This window comes from Marmota marmota, unplaced genomic scaffold (genome assembly GCF_001458135.2).
Source record: "Marmota marmota marmota unplaced genomic scaffold, marMar, whole genome shotgun sequence".
In the NCBI taxonomy this organism is placed as follows: domain Eukaryota; kingdom Metazoa; phylum Chordata; class Mammalia; order Rodentia; family Sciuridae; genus Marmota; species Marmota marmota.
Window position 1 is genome coordinate 43,283,173 of NW_026000108.1, and position 22,143 is coordinate 43,305,315.

Sequence of the window (22,143 nt, forward strand, 5' to 3'; positions counted from 1 at the left end):
ACGGGGGTGGGGGGGGTGGGGGGGTGACTAACAACTTGTGTAGATTGATACAGCAGGATAGGGAGCCGTTGTTTATTGCAGGACAACAGAGGTATTTATACATTCCACACAGCTTATCTTAATTAGCATAAACTAGATACATCAGTCAACCAATAAGAAATCTCCACACTTAATGGCTCGATGGTGTTACTTCACAAACCACTCCCTCTGGCATTTTGCCAGGCGCCATCCAGACTTGTTTACAGACTCTAACAACAAATGTCTGAGCACACTCCTCGGAGTCCCCTCCCTGTATGTGTGTAGATTTGGGTAATGCCATCTCTTTCTTTTTGTTTTCTCAGACTTAGGATGGTAGCTTTTTTCTGCAGTTATTATCTCTGGTTTCTCTTAGTGTTTCCTATATTTTCTTAGCCTTCCAAATCTTGTTTGCAATTTAATAAATTGTTTTCTATTTTCTTGACTGAATCCTAATAGATAAAGCACCATGCTCAGATTGATCTTTATCCCTATAAATGCTTGTCTATTTTATTTTTAATGCTTTATTGTTTTTATCAGCTGACCCTGTCCATATAAAAAGAACATGAAAGGTGACAATGTAGGAAGAGAGTAGGGAGTGCAAACCCAGCTTTGAAGAGAGGGCAATCCTGTCACCAACAGAAGCAGGCTTTCAGAAGGAAAGTTGAATGGCATTTCCAGGTTATAATCTGGCAGTCACCTCCCTGAGTTCACAGGTGCTCCCTCTGGGAAGGAAAGTGGGCTCACCAGAGGGTTATCAGCAGGGCTGTGTGAGCCAGGTACTAGTTATTTAGTAAGAATATGGTTGAGGTTGTGGGTTGCTGTGTATTTTCTGATTCTCAATTCCAATTAGCCTGTTTCCAGGACTCATAAATATACCAATGTATCAAAGCAGAACTTCCTTGAGGGTGTCCCAAGTGTCCTCCACTGATCCAGGGAAAAGGAAACAAAGAAGAGGACAGAACATTGTCTAGCCATCTTGGTGAATTCTGAGCAAGTTTGACTTGTGTGTGCATGTCTCAGATGCGCTCTGGTACAGCGATCTTCTTGGATCTCTTCATTTACCATTATCCTGGGATTCCCATCGATTCTTTCTTATATTATCTGTGTCCTATGTCTCATAACTTTTTTTTTCTTAGATTATTTCCTCTCTTTAGTGGGCCTCCTTTGGTAGATTTGAGAAATGGTGCATGGAAAGTATTTTTCGAACTTTGATTATTTAAAAATAATTTCATTTTACTCTTACACTTGGTTGATAGTTTGCATATGTTGCTGCCCACACAATATTTCCTCAATTTTCCAAATGGGGGCAGCAGGAAGATTGGAAATAAGATAGACAAACACAAAATGTAGAGAAAGTGGGACTTCATGGACCCACCAAACTCCTGATGGGAGAGAGATTGGCCACAAGCAGCTCCACATGTTTATTATATAGGTTTAAACATCAGAAGGATTTACTGTGAGAAAGCGTCTTCAAAATAAGCAAAAATGAAGTTGTGAGGGAGAGCAGCCCAAATAAAGCTTAACAGCTTGCACCCATATCTCTTCTACCTCTGGGCAGCTGGTGTTTGAACTCAAGGCCATGAACCAATAAATTCTGTGAACTGCACAGAACCCCCTTTGAACAAGGCGTCACCAGCGATGGAGCAGTCTCAATTAAGCACGTTTCCACTGAGAGTTCTCAGAAGGGCATCGCCTCTGCCTTAGGAGGGTTCAAAGAAACCTGTGATTCATTTGCTGCTCCTGACATGCTTGTGTATGGAATGATAGACAGGAAATAATTTCCCTTCATAATTTTGAAGACTATTTCTCTCTGTTTCCAGTGTTTCTGCGAGACATCTGAAGGCATTCTAATTTTTTTTTCATACGAGCTATTGTCTTCTTGTAAAAACAATTGTATGATCTTTTCTTTTTCTCCCACATTCTTGAAAGAGGGGCCTTCAAGACCTAACTGATTTTTGTGTCCTCTGACTCCATTTGCCTCTTTAACTTTTTTTTTTTTTTTTTCCTTCTGAGTCACTTTCTTCTGCACTTACCCTGGATTCTAGGAACCACAGGTCTAAATGATAAGCCACTTTATGAGAAGAAACTAAAATTACCCCCAAGATATTGTGAGCCTCATAGAATAGAACACCTCATGATCAGGTTGTCCCTCTATGTGGGAGTAACTACCCCACAATGAAATGGAGGCTACCCCCTGAGCAGGGAGCGATCATCTCACAATGGGAACCAAAACACCCCCTTGAATGATAATGACTTTCCTAAAGCTTCACAGATCTAGGTCTCACCAAGATGACCTACTCTGCCAGCTATGAAAACCCCCAATTCTTGCCTTTGTTCCCTTCTCTGTAAAACCTCAAAGTTTCTGACAGCCTCTTGAAGACAGATCTTTGGTCACTGTACCCTTTTATCTGTTTTTCCTAGTGTGGCTACATGGATTAAAGCTCCTTTCTTGCTCTTCACTACTGCTCATCTCTTTGACATATTGGGTTTGGTGGCTCAGCCTGGTTTGTTGGAACCCCTGGAACTGCTGCCTTGGTACTCAGGTAAAATTCTGAAATATCATAATGTGCATCTCAGTGCAAGTCTGTTTGTGTATATTGTGGGTTCTTTTGGTTGGAGATTCATGTCTTAAAGAGTTCTCAGAAATGTTCCTGAATTATTTATTCAACAATTTCCTCCTCACTTTTATCCAATTTTCTTTCCTGAAACTCCCATTGCAATATACTTCTTTTCTAATTTCTTACTATTTTCTGACCTATTTTCCATTTGTTTTAAAAACCTACTTGTATGAGATTTTTCTCTGCCTTCTCAGTCATTTTTCCTTTTCTCCTTGGTTATTTCTGAAGAGTACATAAGGATACACCATTTTTGGTACTTGGGGAATCTTCTTAATTCCTGCCTGTAGAAGTTGCTTTACATCTTGAAAGGGATTACTAGCTTTTAGTTTAAGGTCTCTCTCTCTTGTCCATTCAGCTCTCATGAACAGTTGGATTTTTATACATTTGATTCTGTTTTATTCCACATGGCAGAAACTACACTCACAATTCTTTTAAAGACCTGCCTGTCATTCTAGACTTAATTATAAGTACTGTCATAAGGGGCTTGTGTGGGACAATAGACTTAAGGTTCATTATCTTTGAAATTCGAGTGCTGCTTTTAAGGGAACTAAAGCCATTGTGATTCCCGATTCTTATGAGCTTTCTTCTCTTTCTTAAAAGTGTTGTGAAATTTTCTCTGTTTCCCAAGTTCTTCACGTTTTCACTTCTGACTCTCCACTGAGAATGAGGCTCAAAAGCAATTTTTCTGCAGGTCTTACTTGGATGTTTTGTAAGCAGGTTAAACCCCATATGTCAAAACATATCCCTTCCCATCAGTTTGCTCCTATCCTGCTCCACTACCTGAATTCCTGCTATCTTCTGTTTCTGCTACTATTTTTCCATTTATCTAGGTCTTGTTAATCCAATACTCTTGAGACTGAGAGATGTCTGAAATCAATGGGGTAATTGAGACATTACAGATGCCAATGAGAAGAAGGAGCAGGTCCTTGGACAAGTTCTGTAACTACCAGTAACAGAGCTAGGTAACAGTTAGAAATAAATCTGTTGGACCAGAACTAGGAGCACCCTTTAAGTGGGAAAATAATGAGGGAATGAATTGTTTACATTGAACATACATTGGCTGTAGATAAGAGGGATGGGATTATACAAAATGGAGGGAACATTGCAATAGGAGTATAATTCATGAAGAAATAATTGCTGCTTCTGCATTAGTTGGAGTTGTAGGCAGGATGAGTGATCCTGAATATGGTGATGGGATTTGAGTTAAGGTTTTAGCATATGTTTAAAGAATATGAAATAATCTTTTATTCTCAGCCCATAGATTGTTAACTCATTAACACCCTCCGTCTCTGTCTTCTTCCCATCCATCTTCCAAACCTTGTAATCTTGTAATTATATTTAGGTCATATCTGAGTTTTTTCTCTTATCACTCAGGTCTCACTTTTAATTCTTCTATATCTCCTTCATTGAATACACTATTATTACCATAATCTTATTATCTTTTTCTATAAATTTGTTACATTTTTGTCTCTTGTTTCTTATACCACTATCAGCTGCAAACCCCTCTCTCCTTAACTACCACAACATCCTCCATGCAGGTGACTGCTACATGACCTTTACTCATCCCCAGCAAAATTGCCAGAGTTATTTGTCTAAAGGTAACTCTGACTTTGAACTCTGTTTATAACCCTTCAGACTTCTCACTGCTTAAAAAGTGAAATAGTTCTTCAGTGAGACTTTGGAACTTTCGATAAACTGATTCCTACTCATCTGTGTCAGTCTCCTTGGTCTATACATAAAATACCATAGACTGGGTGACTCAAAGTTCTAGAGGCTGCAAGTTGAAATCATGGTGCTTACATGATCAGGTTCTGGTGAAGGTCCACTTCCTGACTTGTAGATGGCTGCCTTCTTGCTATCTCCTCACATTGTAGAGAGAGAATGCTTGGTATCTTTTCTTCCCTTAACAGGAGCACTGACCCATCATGGGGGCTTCACTCTCATGATGTCATCTAAACCTAAATACCTCCCAAAGGTCCCACATCCTAATACCATTACATTCAGGTTAAGTAATTGTGTGATCTAATACAGGCCTGTTAAACTTCTGTCTCTGAAGCTTGGCTCTTCTCTGCCTGTTGTCTTCCTCAACCAAGAAATTTCCTTTGTGGCAAGTAATTTGAAACAATATTTATATTAAATCAAACAGGGATAGATTTCTGAATATACAGGAAAATTCATATGCTATCCACTTCAAATCTTTTACTGTTAAATCTATAAACTCATATATTTTGGAAAATTTAAGTAGTAGGACATACATGACTATCCTCTGTCATTAAAGATACCTCTGTGGAAACATTTGAGAAGATGATGCCACATGATGCTAGATGGGGTTAATGTTCACAGTGGCCAATAATATTAGCTATCGTTTTGGAATGCTTATAGGTCCTATACTGTCTTGCACACTTTACAGTAACATATAATCTAATATTCATGACAAGCCAATTTTACAGAAGAGGAAAGTGAATATTAAAAAGCTAAATAACTTCAATGAGGTATCAAAATTATTTTGTTTTTGGATTTGGACTCAAATCCAAGTATGTAAAATTTTAAAGTGTGCTTAACTACTGTAATGCATAGCTTATGTAGGTTCATTCACATAACCTCATTCAAGATGAGAATTTTATGGACAACTAAAAAGAGCAGCTTATATTTATAATATGCAGCATGAAATCTTATAGGAATTTCAGGGTAAAAGAAAAGGAAAGGAGAATAACGTGTGCGTGTGTGTGTGTGTGTGTGTGTGTTTGTCCATATATGTGTATATTTGTACATGTATATAAACTTACAGATATTGTATATTACACATACATAATGCATATAGCAACTTGCTTGAGGTCAATTGTAAACTATACCCATATCTTGAAATTGTAGTTATCATTTTACCTTCTGCCAATTTAATTTTAAAAGCACCAGCTTTTTCAGGAAAGGAAGCAGAGAGATCTTTTTTGTGTAGGTCATGGTCTATTCACCTGAATATAATGAATATCAGCATTTCGATGGACACTTTTCCTTCAACGTTATCCCTGGGATTAGAGTTCTTCAGCTAAATCATTTGAGAAGGTCAAATAGCCTGCTTTATTGTACATTATTTACAAAGAAAATTCATTAAATACCTTTCTTAAAGACTTATTGCTAGATCTATTTATCACCACCACATTTTCCTTTCCTTTTCTCTTTTGCAAAGGTTGACTTGGCAACAACTTTATTTCACTTTGCCTTACTCTGAATCTTTGGTGTAAATTCTCATTTATTTTGCAAATGAACCATTTGGGCTGTTTGGCTTAAAGCAGTTCATACTAGAATTCAATAGACACGAAGAATGTGCTTTAACATGTTTCTATTGATACATTTGGATCTCATTGATATATATCTCACGCACGCACACACACACACACACACACACACACACGAGGCTTAATGCAAACTTATAAGCATAAATTCTCCCCAAGATTCTAATCTTCATATTCATTTCTTTTGTAGGTATAAGTGCAGAGTTAGGGTGTTTCTTGAAGAGTGGTCCATGAAATATATGTCATTATTCCAAAATGCTTGTGCAATTATTTTCAAGTCAAATGAGTTATGAAAATGCAGTATGATATATCTTGTCTTAAAGATTCATACCATAATTATTGCATGGAGGTCTCAATTGCAATTAAGAGAATAACTATTTAACACAGATTTTTCGAAATATGTTCAAATTTAAAATTATAGCTTCTTAATTTCTATAGCACTGCTATTTCTTGAAACATAGTTTGAAAAATACTTATCAATACCCAGTGGCTTTTAATTATGATTGGGCCTGAATTTGAATTTTGCTCTATTATTTGAGTAGTATATTCGTCTTTCATAAACCCAAACTCATTTTCTTGGGAATATTTACCTTACTGTGTTGTTAAATATGATAATACATCTAAAGCAAATGAAATAACATCTAATATAAATTTTAGCACATACTTAATTTCTCTCCCCTCACATTCTTCAAGGTCTTGAAATATCACTTCTTTTATGAATTCTTCCCTTAATAATCTGGAAAGATTTCTAGGCCTAAACTTATTTGAAGTAAATGAACATTTATCTTGACTATAATTTCAAATTTCTAGCATAAAGTGTTTCCATTTTCAATAAATCCTCCGGTTTAAATAATGATAATGAATGATACCCAGGCAAGGCAACGTTGAAACTCATGCCATTCCAGGAAAGGGAATGCAGAGTATGATCTCTGCTATTTGGTTCCCTGGGTAGCCAAATACTAAGATTATTGGAATAAATCATATAAAATTCTTTGAGAGTTTTGTGAGTCAATGGAGAAGTGGTGGATAATCCTGGTTTTTAATGTTTGCCTTGGCTACTGTCATCAGCAAAATATATAGTTATAACTCGCTACCATAAGATACCAGTTTTGCCTCCAGATTATGATTGCTAAGTACTTTGAACCTTCTGATGTTGTTGGTTCAAACTAATCATGCTCTAAAAATAAACCTGGAAGGCCTATACTTCCATTTGTAGAACTGTGGTTCTGGTTGTTTTATTTCAAGAAGACTCAAGGGAAAAATTTAAGATTAAAAAAATATAAGTTATTCATGATGCCACTTAAGAAAGAATTCTGTGTGGCCTAAGTAGTAAACATTGGCCTGCATTAACCTGTGAGGTCAGAAGGAAGTGCAGTCGTGAGAAGAAAAGCAGAATTAGTACTAGTGAGGTAGGAGCACAGCTTAGCATGATCTATCAGGGTACAGAGAAGCTGTCTCAGATGCACCAGCTAGTTCCCTTGGGTGCCTCGTTTTTCTTAACTCTGATTTTTATCTGTAGATCCTGACTCCATCCTGCCAAAATCTTAGTTCAAAATTGTCTCAGGAAGGCAGAGACAGATCTCATGACTTAGTATACTTTGGTTTTTCAGTTTTCATAGAATGGGACATGTAGAAGGCAAATCCACTCTCCTCTTGCTAAAATTTATTCTATTTCACAGCATAACTTCGGAATATTATTATGCCCAAAGACTTACTTTCTCCTATAGAAGAGGAGTGGAAGTAGTATAAAGTGTGAGAGGGGAATGAGTCTTATTTTCTATCCTTAAATCTTTATGAATTGCCTTAATGTTAATTGCGCTACTTGAGTATTCACTTTCTATCAACTCATTTTGTCAAGAATCCTCTTTAAGGAGAGAAAAGACAGGTATTCTGAGCATCTTAAGGTGATGTTCAGTAGCCGAGTTGCAGGATGGCAACTTTGGAGTATAGATGATACAACTTATTGGGTATGTCACTTTGATCTATGAGATCCAGTTTTCTCAGATTATGTAGACACAGTAACACACAGTGGCTGTAATGCACTTTGGGTTTGCTTTTCCAGCATTCATCCCACTCCTTTGGGGTAGGCTTCACACTCCCAGCTCTACACAGGGGCTTTATTTGACATGAGACAAACAGAGTCCTTGCTGTAGAGATTGAAACAAAGAAGAAAAATGACCTGGGCCAATGCCAAATCAGTGCCTAGCATTACTTTGGCATCTGTGATTGGTTATTGCTAGTCCAATCAGAGTGAGGAGCAACTCATCTGCATAAGATATACACTGTCCTTTGCTTTGGATGGTGAGGTATGAAGGTGAGAAGTCTTGGAATCTATAAAAGCAACTTTTTTTTTTTGTTGCCACAAAAGATGACAGTCTATAGATAAAACCAGTATACGGAGGTAGAAATAGTAAAGAAAATAACAGGAAATAGAGACTGTATTTGACCATATCCTTCCTCAGTTTGCTCTACTTTTGGAATTTCTAGTTATCTGCATAAATGAATTTCCTTTTGTTTAGTTCAAGTTGAATTTGTGCATTCATTACTTGAAATATAAGGAATCCTAATTAAAAGTGTTCTGTAAATATTGCCCATCTAACATATATGTCAGTGAAAAGCAATATAGAGGAAAATTTAAACAAAGAGGGAGAAAGAGAATATTGCAATGAGGATGGTAAATGATTCCAACTGAAGTGAGGAAAGGTCAACTAAGAAAACAGACCTGCACTGAAGGCAGTAAGGAGCAAGCTCTCTGGGTGAAGAGTGTTCTTGGAAGAAGGAAGAACAAATGCCAAAGCCCTGATGCAGGACTCTGGCACTTTCTAAGAATGGAAAGGAGATCAGTGCCACTAGACTATGGTGAACAGGAGGAGAGTGTGAGATAAAGACAGAAAGGTAAGATGAGGTGGGTAGATGTGAATGATCTTGAGGCCATTGTAAGGATATTGATTTATGTGATTAGGGAAGCTAATGGAAGGTTAAGAGTAAGGAAGTGTCATGGTATGACTTACTGGATCCTAACAGTTACTGGTTTGAATACAGACCAAATGAGGTACTTGTGGCAGGTGCAGGAAGAGTAGAGGATGGAAACAAGTTGGGAGCTCCAGGACATGAATATTGGGGGCCAAGGACAGTGTGGGCTGAACTGTATTCTTTCCATTTCATGTGGAAACTCTGGCTCCCATAGTGCCTGTATTTGGGGATAGTGTCTTGGAAGAGGTAATGAAGGTTAAATGAGGTCATAAGGATGAGGTCCTAATCTGTTATGATTGGTGACTTTATAAGAAGGGAAAGAGACACCAGAGCTTGTTCTTGGTTGTAGGAAGAAGGGAGAAGGTGGTATCTGTAAGCCTGGAAGAGGGCCCTAGTTAGAAACTGACCATGTCAGCATCCTGATCTTGGACTTCCCAGTCCCCACACTTGTGAGAAAATAAAATTCTGCATTGGAAGTCATCCAGTCTGTGATATTTTATACGGCAACCCAACCAGATAAATGCATAAAGTCTCAATCTGGAGATTAGGTGACAGGAAAATTATACAGATAGTGAGCTTGTTTGACATCAGAATGCCCTCAAAGGTAAGCTACAGCAGGGTGAAAAACGTTGCCACCAATTATTAGAAATAATTAAGGATAAAACTCAAGCTATGATCAACATTCCCCAAATGCATGAAATCAGAGTAGGAAGCTGCTGAGAGAGTGGATAATTAAATCTAATGGACTAAGCAAAATTGTAAGTGTTCAGTGCCTTTGATTTGTTATTAACCTCTTCCTCTTATATAGAATGTGAATTTTGGTTGAGGGGTAAAGAAGGCTAGATCAGATGTTCTGATTAGGCAAAACTGAAGGGCAGAGGGATTAGGGGCTACTCATAGAGTAATTTTGTGCAGGGGCCCTGTCTATCCAGTTACAAACCAAAGAGTACCTCTTTGACATGTCTTCTAGGGCACAGAAATTCCTCCATTTAACCCCTGAAAGTAGCACACAGATTACCCTGAACAGACATCAAGAAAAAGCCACTCAATTTTAAAGCAAGAGACCCACTTCTATTTACAGACACCTCCATTATTTACTAAATAGAAGAAGAATGATAGTAGTTAGGCCAACCACAGCATTGGGAAAAATTCCTTGTGTTTTGCTTGAATGTTTGGAAGGGTTGTTTGCTGTCTTTATTTTGTTTAATTCAGCCTGTTTAAATTTTATATTAAAATTCTCTTTCTTCTAATGAATATACCCAGGGCAGGAGAAAGAACCAAGCTTCAGAGGCTACTGGCCAAGGGCAGAAGCTGACCTGTTGTAATTACAGTTCAGCCTAGAATAATCCACAGTCAGTTTAATTTGTGTGTAGAAAATTTATTATGCACAAAGTTTGAAGCTACTTGTAATCTACCCCCTCACCCTTTTAAAATTTATCCATTGAGCGATGATTAAGCCTCATCTTGGTTGTGTTCCTTATGGCCTATCTGTGAAATGACCATCAAGTCCCCTCAATTCTGGTCCTCAGAAAACCCCAGTGAGTTGCAGGGTCTTTCAGGTTCTATTTATTGGACCTTTGACTCTGACCCTGTCTGTGTAATATCACAGCTCAGTGCCTGTCAATATGTAAATTGAAGGCTCCCTTAGAAGTCCAGTTCTTAGATCTCGCCCAGGGATGATTTTCATGGCCCCAGATCTTTGTGTGACCTCGAAGTCCTGATATTTAAAGAAAGATTGGATGGCATGGTATTGGCTGTGATGATGAAGGTTACTAAAAATGACAAATAACTGACCCTTTCATAAGATTTAAAACAGGTTTATTGAGCTGTGCGGTTGTCAGTGGTAATGAGATTTTATTCTCATTTTCTCACATCTCTTTTAATTTACAGCAGTGTTGGAAAAAAAATTGTTTTTAAGGGCCACCAAAAATATGATTCATGGCTTCTGCTCATCGGTATCTTAAGCTCATTAGAAAATTATGAAGATGCATAATGCCCAGGGTAAACTAAAGGCTCATAAAACATTTTGCTTAAGGTAAAATTGATTTCAAATGTGCTGGAGGAAGTGAATATTAGTTAGCCTTAGATTAATTCCCGTTAGCTTCAAGCCTACATTGTATGGGGACAAGGTAGTTCTTTAAATTAAAGATGGCATAATTAAAAGTGCAATAAATTGAAGGAATTACTTTATTTGATATAATTTCTGTGCAGCCTGGTCTCACTGTCTGGTTCTGTTATGGCACTGTCAATGAGTGGTGACGACTAGGTGCTGATTTTCGACTCTATTATTCTTCACTGTAATCACCCTTTATTATAATACTTATCTGCAAGGGTACATCGATCAGAAAATGCCCATTAATTACACTGCTAATGGTCAGCAAGTGAGAGGATTATACTAGAATGAATAGGGAACGAGCTGTAAGCACCTTTGGGATAGCCATGTAACTGCAGCAGTGGTACCAGGGGCGATGCTGAATTGGTAGGCAGGGCTGCCAGCCTGAAGCCAGCAGGTAGCATACATTATTGACCTTTCATTTACTTTGAAAACCACAGGAGCCTGAAGCCTAATATTAACCAATGATACTCAGCGCTCCTCTGGCATGGCAAGGCAGGGGGAATTTAGTCCTCTGATAATGCAGAGATGAAGATGTTTCTAAATGACTTAGTTTGATTCTACTTCAGGTTTTTGATTTCCTTGCTGCTCTGTGTAAAAATGAAATTTGAAACACAAGTCCAGAGTTCTTTACACTTGAATGTAAAATAAGGTAAATATAATAATTTTTAGGTAAGTCATTTTCAAATATTTTGTAGGTTAAGTGGTGCATTTATTTAATATACTTATGCGTTAAGGTTTTTTTTCCAGCAATCCCCACACATTTTAGGATTATAATACTTACTAATATTCAGATATGCCTTGTTTTAGGTCATAGAGTCTTAATCCAGTTGTATTTAACTTTGACTCTATTGCCATTGAAATTATGCTTCACTTTTATTAAAACTATACTTAGTGTTTATAATAATCACAAATTTCTCAAATATTGTGTTATATTTGTGTCACGAGGTATGTTGTTGGTATACCTTTTGAATGCCATTGAACTTGAAAGTGGGATTAAGGGGAAATTAAATGATTTTAAACTGGCTATAATGAAGGAATGAGGAATACAAGATCCCATAAAATGGGATGATTATGGACCATTTGCTGGAGAAATTAGGACATGAGATGATTTTCATATTTGAAGTAAGAGGAGAGAATAAAAGAGGAGATTCGGGAGCTCTAAAAACTCTTAGAAAGAAGAGGAATGACTTTTCCACTTGTCCAACCTCAGTGCTAACCCCAAAGAGTTGGAACATTTTTGGACTATTCCTGAGGTCAGTTAGAAGGAGCATCCATCAGTTAGATGCAGCACTACAAAATAAATAAAGAACAAGATTCCTATCTTCTTAATATTGCTTTCCAATGTTCTCTTGATTGAAATGCAAGACAAATTAACTATATTCATGTTATGACAGTTAATTTCTTTAAATGAATAACCTAATTTTTTAAAAACTCATTCATTTGTATTCTTTGTTGGGCAACTTTTATTTTCCAGTTTGTATGAATGTACTGCTGGTTTTTGGCATTGAGAAGACAATGCTTTGTCTTCTGTGGATGCCAAATGTAGGACAAATTAATATTCAGCATACCTATTAGTGAGAAATTAAAATACTATTACATTTCTTCTGAATGATTTCTTTTATTACAAAGATATATTTAATTAGGCATTTAAAAATGAAGTGTTCCTTGAAATTTGGAAGTAATTTTATTATTTCCATAATTCTCTTGCCAGATTAATTAGATATTGTGGGCCAAATGTGTAGTTTAAAATCATCAGATTAATGCAAATGACATTTTGTATGTAAAATTAAATAGGAGACTTCTAGAGATTTCTTAATTTAATCTGAAAGGCAATTGTGAAAATAGTTCTCTATACTGAAATTAAAGATGTTATTTAAAATTAATTCTAAAGCTAAAGGACAAGCATTACTTCAGATTAAATGCTAAAGGACAAAGATTAATGGTGAAAAATCTTTAATTAGTAGGAAGGAATTGAGTGGAAAATTATTAACTTGTCCCTTCATAAATCTTTAATACTAATTGATTAGTGCTTTATATTTAAAGATATAATCACCAGAGTGTAAATAAGCAGTGTAACCTTTCTTAATAGTGGGCTAAAATATTTCCCCAGACATTTGAAAGGCATGTCCTTCTAGAAGAGTTGGTGTACTCTATTTCAGGAATATTGGGAAGATGTTTTACTAGGAAAACCAAAACTGTTGGGAATTTGAGAAAAAATTGCTAAATTTTAAGTCTCCATCTCTCCCACAAACATAACACTAGCTATTTCAGAAATACTAATTTTTCCTCTGTTGTTAAAAAAATTAATTTCTCAGACTCATTAAGTCATCATTTAAGTACATCCTTAGGAATTTATTTTTAAACTCTTAACTATTTTTCTTGGAACTATCAATACCTGTCCATTTTCATTTTCGCCAAAATGTGAGCACTTTAATAACTAATTGCTTTATTAATGAACATAACTGGGAATAATTTTCTCATCTTCAGTATTGACAAAGAAGGCCCAAGAGTAAGGACAAAATAAAAACTAGAATATATTTTATTACCTTGTAAAGACTTAAGAAAATTCATTATATTTTCACTTGGAGAAATCACTGTCTGAGAAAAGTATTTCGATTCATCAATTTGGTATACGGGGACATGAGATAAGAAGAAGAATCTTTATTGCTTTTGAAAGAGACATAGGAAAAAGGAGAAGAGTTAGATGAGATGATGTTAGATGAGAAGAGTTAGATGTCCGAATGCTCAGTGTTGCCATGCATGGCTGGTTCTTAGACTCCCCACAAGGGCTTCATGTCCCTATGTCTTGTAGGAGTGGAGAAGGTGCTAAAATTTGCAACACTTGTTGATATAAGGTCAGACAGAGATAGTATGCACAGAAATGGAAGGCAAGAGCAGCTTCTAGACCTACAGCTGAAATTTGAGATACATAAAATTCTACAGAGGTCTTGTATCAGCACGCTAATGAAAAAATCCAATTCATGGTTTTTAAAAGCCATGAATGAGACTGAAGAAGAGAGCTATCCTTAGTCAGAGTGGGCTGCTATTACACATACCATAGTCTGGGTTGCTATTTCTCACAGGTTTGGAGGCTGCAAGTTCAAGATAAGGGTGCTACCTGATTTAGCTCTGGAGAGGGCTTTCTTGCTGAGGGTTATCTCCATACTTCATACTATCCTCTAGTGTCCTAGAAGAATATCATCCCTCTGTGTCTTTTCTTAAAAGAGCTCTGATTCTATCCATGAGGGTTTCACCTTCAAGATTTAATACTATTTTACAGTCTCCATTCCAAATGTCATCATATTGAGGATTAGAAATTCAATATATATTTGAAGGTGCACAAACACTGAGTCCATAGAAGAAATATTGTTTACAAGAGATGGAAAATAGTTGATTTTATCATAATGCGTGGAAGAACCAAATCTGACAATGCAGTTTCTAACAACCTTTTCTTTAGGGAGGAAAAAGACTTTTCAGAGATCTTTCCCAATTAAAATGTGATCACTTTATTGACCCAAATATTATTGTCGTTTTTTAGTGTTTTCAGGATTGCAGTGAAAATATCATCCATATTAGAAAGTGTTTCTGTTAGGGAGCTCAACCACAGTTGAAGCCGTTAAATTCATTTCAAACAGCAACATTGATTTGATGTTGTGTTCATTTTCCATTGCTGTGACAAAGTAACTGGTAAAAATAAACTTATAGAAGGGAAGATTTATTTTGGTTCATGGTTTCAAAGACTTTAGTCCATGGTCACTTAGTTCTATCATTTTGTGCCTGTGGTGAGACAGAACTTCATGGCAGGAGCATAGGGTGGAGCTAATCTTTCCACCCCATGGTGGCCAGAAAACAGGTGTGGGTAAGAAGGGACCAGGGTCCTAATATCTTGTTCAAGTGCATTCCTCATTAGGCTTCCTCCTTCCATTAGGCTTACCTGCTAAAATTTGTACTTCCTCCCAATAGTGCTGTGCTATAAGCTGGTAATCGTGCCTTTAGCACATGGACTTTGGGGGACATTTCTGATTCAAAGCATAGCAGATGTGAATTCAGGCTTAGACAGAATATCTTGGGAATTAGACAAAGCAGTACTATTATTCTCGTTTCCTCTGCTGGTTGATGGATGACCTTAAGGAATTTCTATTTGGTGAAATACAGTTTTAGTTCTTCCCTATTTGCAAGCAGTGCTATTATGGTGATATAATCGTCTAGCTCAGTGGTCTCTGATTCTTTGAGTGGCTGTACAAAATGAAGGGATGGAAAAAGACAAAGAAAATAGACATTTAATTTACATGAATTTGGCACAGGTTAGCTGTTTATGAAAGCCATATTTTTTTCCAGGCACATAACTTAGACTATATTTCCTAGATTCATTTGAAGTTAGATGTGTCCATGCGACTTTAGTAATAGCCGGTGAACTGAGTGATGTCTTCAATTTCCAGGCCTGGCCCATGGAAGCTCACATGCACACTCTTAAATGCTCATTTGCTTTCTGCTGGCTGGATGATATGATCATGGCAACTTTTATAGTCATGTGTGGAAGATGGTGGATTAGCCATAGATTAGGAAGAATTCTTTCGGAATTTATATGAGGAAAAAATAAGAAATTCCTTTTCCTTTCCTTTTTCCCTTATAAATCAAAAGAAATGAGGAAAGGACATTCTCAATGAATTTGGTTACATGGATTTTGACATCCATGGAGGTCCTTGGCTGGCTCAGTTTCTGCACATGAGAGGAAGATGCCAGTTTATAAAGGACTTCAGAATGAACAGAATTGAGAAAATGGGAATACTTTTAGGGAGCTTAACCATGGAAGGGTACAAAGAAACAACATATGGGGTCATGATAATTTTAAAAGTTACATGATTTATTTCTAAAATCATAACAGCTACCATAACACATTGGAAATGATGACAGTGCTGCAGTAGAAGGTCGATGGTACAGGAGATTGCTGGTTAAATGACAGATTACGCTATGATAAGAAAAGAGGAAGTTGGTACTCAAATTTGTGGAACAGGTTATACTTTTACAGGGAGAAAAGAGATAGCATAGTGAGAGAGAAAAGGGGAAAGGTCAAGCCCAGGCTGTTTCTGGAAAGAGAGATGTGTACATGATGGCTCCAGTTTTTTAGTTGTAGTAAAAGGCAGGCTCACCAGGAGACAATCCATGTGGAAAACAGAGGAGGAATTGTCTGAGGAAGGCAGAAAAATGTGGGCAGTATCAAGTTCCAATTGTCAAGTGCAACCAGTCAGCACAGCTCAAACATTTTTCTCCAGAACCAACTAGAATTGATCCTATCAGTACTACTAGGAATATGTGACAATAGCTTAAGTAGTATACAACATAGATTCTGGAGAGAAGACTGACCTTGAATTCTGGTTTCAAATTCAGCCTTTTCCTCTTCCTAGCTGTGTGATCTTGGGCAAGTTATTTCACTGTCCTGACAATCATCAATTATTGTTTGTCTGTAATATGACTGTTACAACATCTGTGTTCTCAGGGTAAAAAGTTAAATGAATCATATACATGTGGTCTTGAGCAGCAATAAAATAAAGTCCTTAATAAAAGGTAGACATTGCCATTATACATGGATATTTATTCCTATCATAAAGGTCTCATTGAGTAAGAGAGTTTTGTTTGTTCACTTAGATCTTTGATAACTTTCATTATCTGCAAGACATTCTGTTTGTTTTTAATTTAGATCAAACTCTTTGTGAGGTTTGGCCCCCAAACTCCATACATTGACCTGAATCTCTTTAGGTCTCCACATCCATACACCTCAATAACTCCAGGGCATTGCCCTTTCTTAAGGGGATAGAAGACAAAAATGAATCCTACATTTGGTTTCAATTAATTAAGAAGGAATTTCTGAAGAAACGAGTGGTGAGCAGAATTTGGAAAAGAAGCAAGATATTGATGGAAAGAGCAAGAAATGAATTCATAGGTCAGTGGGTGGGGGTTTGCATGAGGAGATATACAGAGATGAAAATGTGCAAATCACATATGGGAGCCGGCATGCAGATACTGCTGGTGGTCATGGAGAGGCTGCAATAAGAGGTAATGAGAAATGAAGGTGGGATAGAATCCTGGGGGGTGTGAGATTAGTGGAAGCCCTAAAGGCCAGAAAAGGCTCGGGATGTGCATAAGAAGTGACACTGAAGCTTTGCAAACAACTGAACATGCAGGACACCTGAAGGAAATGAAGTTAGAGGAAAATCAGTGAGTATATGGGATCTGATTAAAGAAACTGGAGACACAAAGACCTGCTCAGAAGCCACCATTGCCATTCAGACTTGAGCTGATGGGAGAGAGAAGAGTGGAGAGGGAAGGAAAGTGCAGATTAAAATAACAACATTTTACTATTTGTGGGAGATTGTGTAAAGAAGAGCTAAAAAGAAAAAGCAATAGGAAATAATTCAAACTTGATTACCTAGCGTACTGGGGGTACTTGTACAATACAGTGGCTCAGTATTTTGATAGGGGACTAGGGTGGGAGCAATGGGAGAGAAGAAATATTTTAATAAGGTGAAGGGTAGGATGACCAATGCATATGTGTGTAAAACTCACAGGACTGGGTAACCCATTGCCACCTCAAAAAAGAAAAATAATAACAAGAAAAGAATATTAGAACACTTTCCAGAAATTGCAGTCTTGGGCAATCCTAGGTTATATAATGTTATTGTTAAATTTTGCATATGGATATAGAACACCAAGAGAGATGATGGCATGAATATGTTTTTCATGGGTTCATGTGTCCACCTCTCAGTCTTCTCTCTGCAGCATTGCCTTGAACACTTATATTTGGGGACACCAGGATGGAGTTTCCATGGCACCTGGTACCCATGTAACAACTGAGGGGTTCCAGGAGCCTCTCTGCAGCTTGGGAACACAGAAGACGAAGGGTTTTCCTGAGAACTGGAATTTTTTGAGGAGATGTCTTAGGTACCAAGTATCATGAGTTACTATAGAATCAGTCTTCAAGGACTGACATGTGATAAATATTTAGCTGCTGGTACTGTGCTTACTACTTTGCATATAGCTGTATTTTATAAGCGTGACTTACTTAAGCACACTTAAGCATGGCTGCTTTTGCAATCTATGCAAAGAATGCAATCAGTATTGGAAGTGAAATCTTTTTTTTTTTTTTTTTACAAAAGCCTCCTGAGAATATCTTAGTTTGAAATACGTTTCTCAACTTTCTCTATGAATAAGAAGAGGAAAAACAGTGCTCTTTCAAATTTGATAAGATCACAGAATTATTGTTATCTTTAACACTTTTAAGGTACCTTTAACTTGTGAAATAAAGTGTAAATTAAAAAGAAAGGTATATTTGGTTCCCTAAGATTGGAAGGTTTCAACAGTTGATATCCAGCTGGTTTTTAGCTTTGGCTTTTAAGTGTTCTGTTTTTTTTTTTTTTTAAATAGTGCTGACAAAACTTTTTAAAAATGAGGAACATACAGTCAATGAAAGATGCAAGTTTCTGTCATAAAGAATGTTGTCTGATTGTTTTAATACAGTTTAAATATGTTATTTTAAAATGTAATTTACCAAACAGTATGCACCTTATATATATTTTGCACATTGTAGAATTAAATATATACCTCTAAAATGTCTGCATTTTTTCTAAGTTTCATCTATCCAATTTGATGAACTTTAACATTTTATATGCTAACATTTTTAGTTAAAATATTGTAAATTATGATTATTCCACTCTAACTCTTAAAGCTCCTTTCAGATGGTCTGAAGATGTACATTAAATGTGCTTATTATATCAATATTCAGTTAAACATTTCAGATTACTATCACTGATGAAAATGTTACTTTCTTTAGAAATAATTTATAGCATCAGAAAATAATATGTAGTTGGACAAAATCTGTGCAACAAGGAAGCTGATCTATTTGGAATTGAAATTTGGAAAGAACTCTTCTTTAAAATAATAAAACTCAATAGAAAAAAATTAATACATTTAATTGGAGAAAATATGGCTTAAAATGAGTAAGTCAAAGTAGTTTTAAAAATGAGATGTTTTGCCTACTTGACCAGCTGTCCATGGAGTTAGCTTGACCTGTTGTCCATGGGATGCACAACCAGGTGTGGGGAAAGGCCTTCATCTTCGACCTCAATCCCAGGAAAGTGCATTTCAGTTTATCTTCTGTTCTTTTAATGACCCTGACAGTGTGTTTCAAATTGCATTCTACAGTTTTCTAAGGTATCTTTAAAATAGCTCTTTGAAAATAAGTGTGATATCAACACCACAGAGTTCTGTAGAGAAGGGTGAAAAACTTCCTAATTCATGAATCTGACACAGGATTCTCTCCCTCAAGTCCCCTTTTAAGAGTTTTGATGCTTGTGCTGAAAGGGCATTGAAGATGCTCCTAGGCCACCAGGAGCTAGCGTCTCCCAGGGTCTCTCTCGTCTTCCAGTCTCTAGCTGGCTATCCCAGCCCTTCTCAGCACCAGCAGCTTTCCTGTCCTTTGGGAGGTTTGCTGAGTCTCCCTGAACAAAGAGGGCTCAGCCACTAGCCCTTCACTGCTCAACATCTTGAAATTTCCTTCAGCACATTCCCAAACCCAACTCCAGAGTCTTGTTGGTTAACTCTTTATATAAGCCTTTCTTTCTGCCTCAAAATGATGAGTAATAACCCAAATTAATATAAACTGGAAACCCTCACATTTAGGAGCTGGAGTTAGTGGAATATAGGAAATAAATTGATCTTTTAGTAGAATTGAATTTTCCCAAGAATGGGAAGGGTGCCTTGTAGAGAAGTTGAATAAGGAATAAAACCAGGGAACTAGGAAAACTGGAGATGGGGTTGATGCTATTGACTCATGGGACTTACTTCTTGAATTATTAGCTCTCAAATTATTCTTAGGCATTTTTAAATTTTAGGGCAGAATGGAAACATTTGAGATTTGTTCATTGAAAAGAAAGCCAACTTCTGAGGGTTTTTTGTTTGTTTTTTTAAATACTGGTTTCTTTAATTTTTAGTACTTTCTTTTTTTAATATTTATTCTTAAGTTTTAGATGGACACAGTATCCTTATTTTACAATTATGTGGTGCTGAGGCTTGAACTCAGTGCCTTGTGCATGCTAGGCAAGCACTCTACCACTGAGCCACAACCCCAGCCCCATTTTTAGTACTTTCTAAAGTCTGTTCACCAAGCCCTGGTCAGTCTCATGCTTCTTTCTTATGGTTCTATGTGTCCACCTAAATAATAATCAGATAAATATTCTCCAAAGAAAAATTATATCTATTTGGGAATAGCAGAGGATTGTAATGGGAATATGCTTGCCATAGTAGACCATAGGTGTATTCAAGAAGGTTGAGTTTTTAAAGGGGGAAAGGGGAGAAATTCAAATCAGCTATTTGGATACAAAGTTTATTGGTCTTGGATACCCCAGGCAGAAGCTGATGTCAGCTGGTTGGTGGAAATGCTATTGCTGGGCAAGTGTTCTGTCCAGAGCATCTTTTTCTTAATCATTGCAGTCTTTCTTTAGAAATAATTTATAGCATAAGAAAATAATATATAGTTGGACAAAATATGTGCAACAAGGAAGCTGATGTATTTGGAATTGAAATTTGGAAAGAACTCTTCTTTAAACTAATAAAACTCGATAGAAGAAAAATTTAATACATTTAACATTTAATGTTAAAGACAAACTTTGTTACAGCAATCAGTGGATATGTACAAGGCATTCGAATAATGCTCCTGGGGGCCTTTAGAAAGTCTTTGAGAAGTGTTTGTCTCAGGCAGGCATGAGACCTCCCCCTTCATCACTTCTGGGCTTGAATTTTGTTTAGGTCAGACAAGAATAATTTCATCCTGGTATCAATATCTTTCACTTATTTACAGGTAGAATAAGTGGCCCAAACCTACCACCCACCATTTTTTGTGTAAATATTTATCAGCCTCCTTTAAAATCAAGCATCAAAACTGTTGCTCCTCTCAGATTAACAATAAAGACCAATATCTACATGTGAGAGATGAATTATCACTGATGCCCAAAGACCATTTCTGGACATGTTTCTTCATTTAAGGTCTTCTTACAAATTACTGCTTCTCCTCTACCATAGCTGATCTTGAAGAATTTGAGTTCGAGTCTTTTGAGGTGATCAGCAATGTTTCTTATGCCTTCTGGAAGGCTGATGAAATTAAGGGGAAAGGGGTGGTGGCGGAAACCAGTCAGAGATATTTCAGGAATGGAGATCTCTCTTTAACACTGTGCTTGGAAAATTTCTAGAACATGGGAAAGGGACCTTGATATTTCTGGATGGAGGCCAAAAAATTCACCAGAGTTTCTGCTCGTTATGTTTCTGTCAAAACAAAATAAAACAAAAGAAAACAAAGGAAGGGAAGAGTTCTCAGTTTCTATAGCATGATTTTAAAATGTCAATTGACAGAATGTCCAACTTGAAGTATTGAAGCCATTCATTAGCTCAAGAAAACAAAAAGTTTTGGAATAAGATCTCTTTGGGAAAATGATACTGAAAATGCTTTTCATCAGGATGAGATTTTCTCTCATTTTCTCATTTCTTCCCACAACCTTTTTGACATTGACTCCATTCACTAATAGGCTCCTGCTTTATAGGAAGCATTAGCCTATTATCAAGTATGACATCATTCATGCTAAGGTTGGGAGCTGTGTGGAAAGGACCAACTCAACTCAACACCTGTTGTCATACATGGACCAATCCTTGTCTCTATGGGAGGGGAAGGGTCTGGCATCACAAGTGGACCCAGTGACTGGAAGTAAACTTAGCTCCATAAAAACCATGTGGTCCATTAATAAAGGATAAATCTCTATGATGGGCACTCATCTAGCAAAGCAGGATGAGTAGATTCTGGGGAATCAGAAACAGTAGTTGCTACTCTGCTCTTGCAGTAATTTTTTTTTATAAAAGTATATTTTAAGAGAGACATGGGATATTTCACAAGAACAAGATATTCAGAGCCGCCCCCTCCCACCGCACCTGCAAGGTAGGTGGAACTGTGACCACCAGCAGAACAGGCACAGCGGCCTGCTGAGGGGCAGAGCCGCCCCCTCCCCTTGCGCCTGCAAGGTAGGCGGAACTGTGACCACCGGCAGGACAGGCCCAGCAGCCTGCTGAGGGGCAGAGCCGCCCCCTC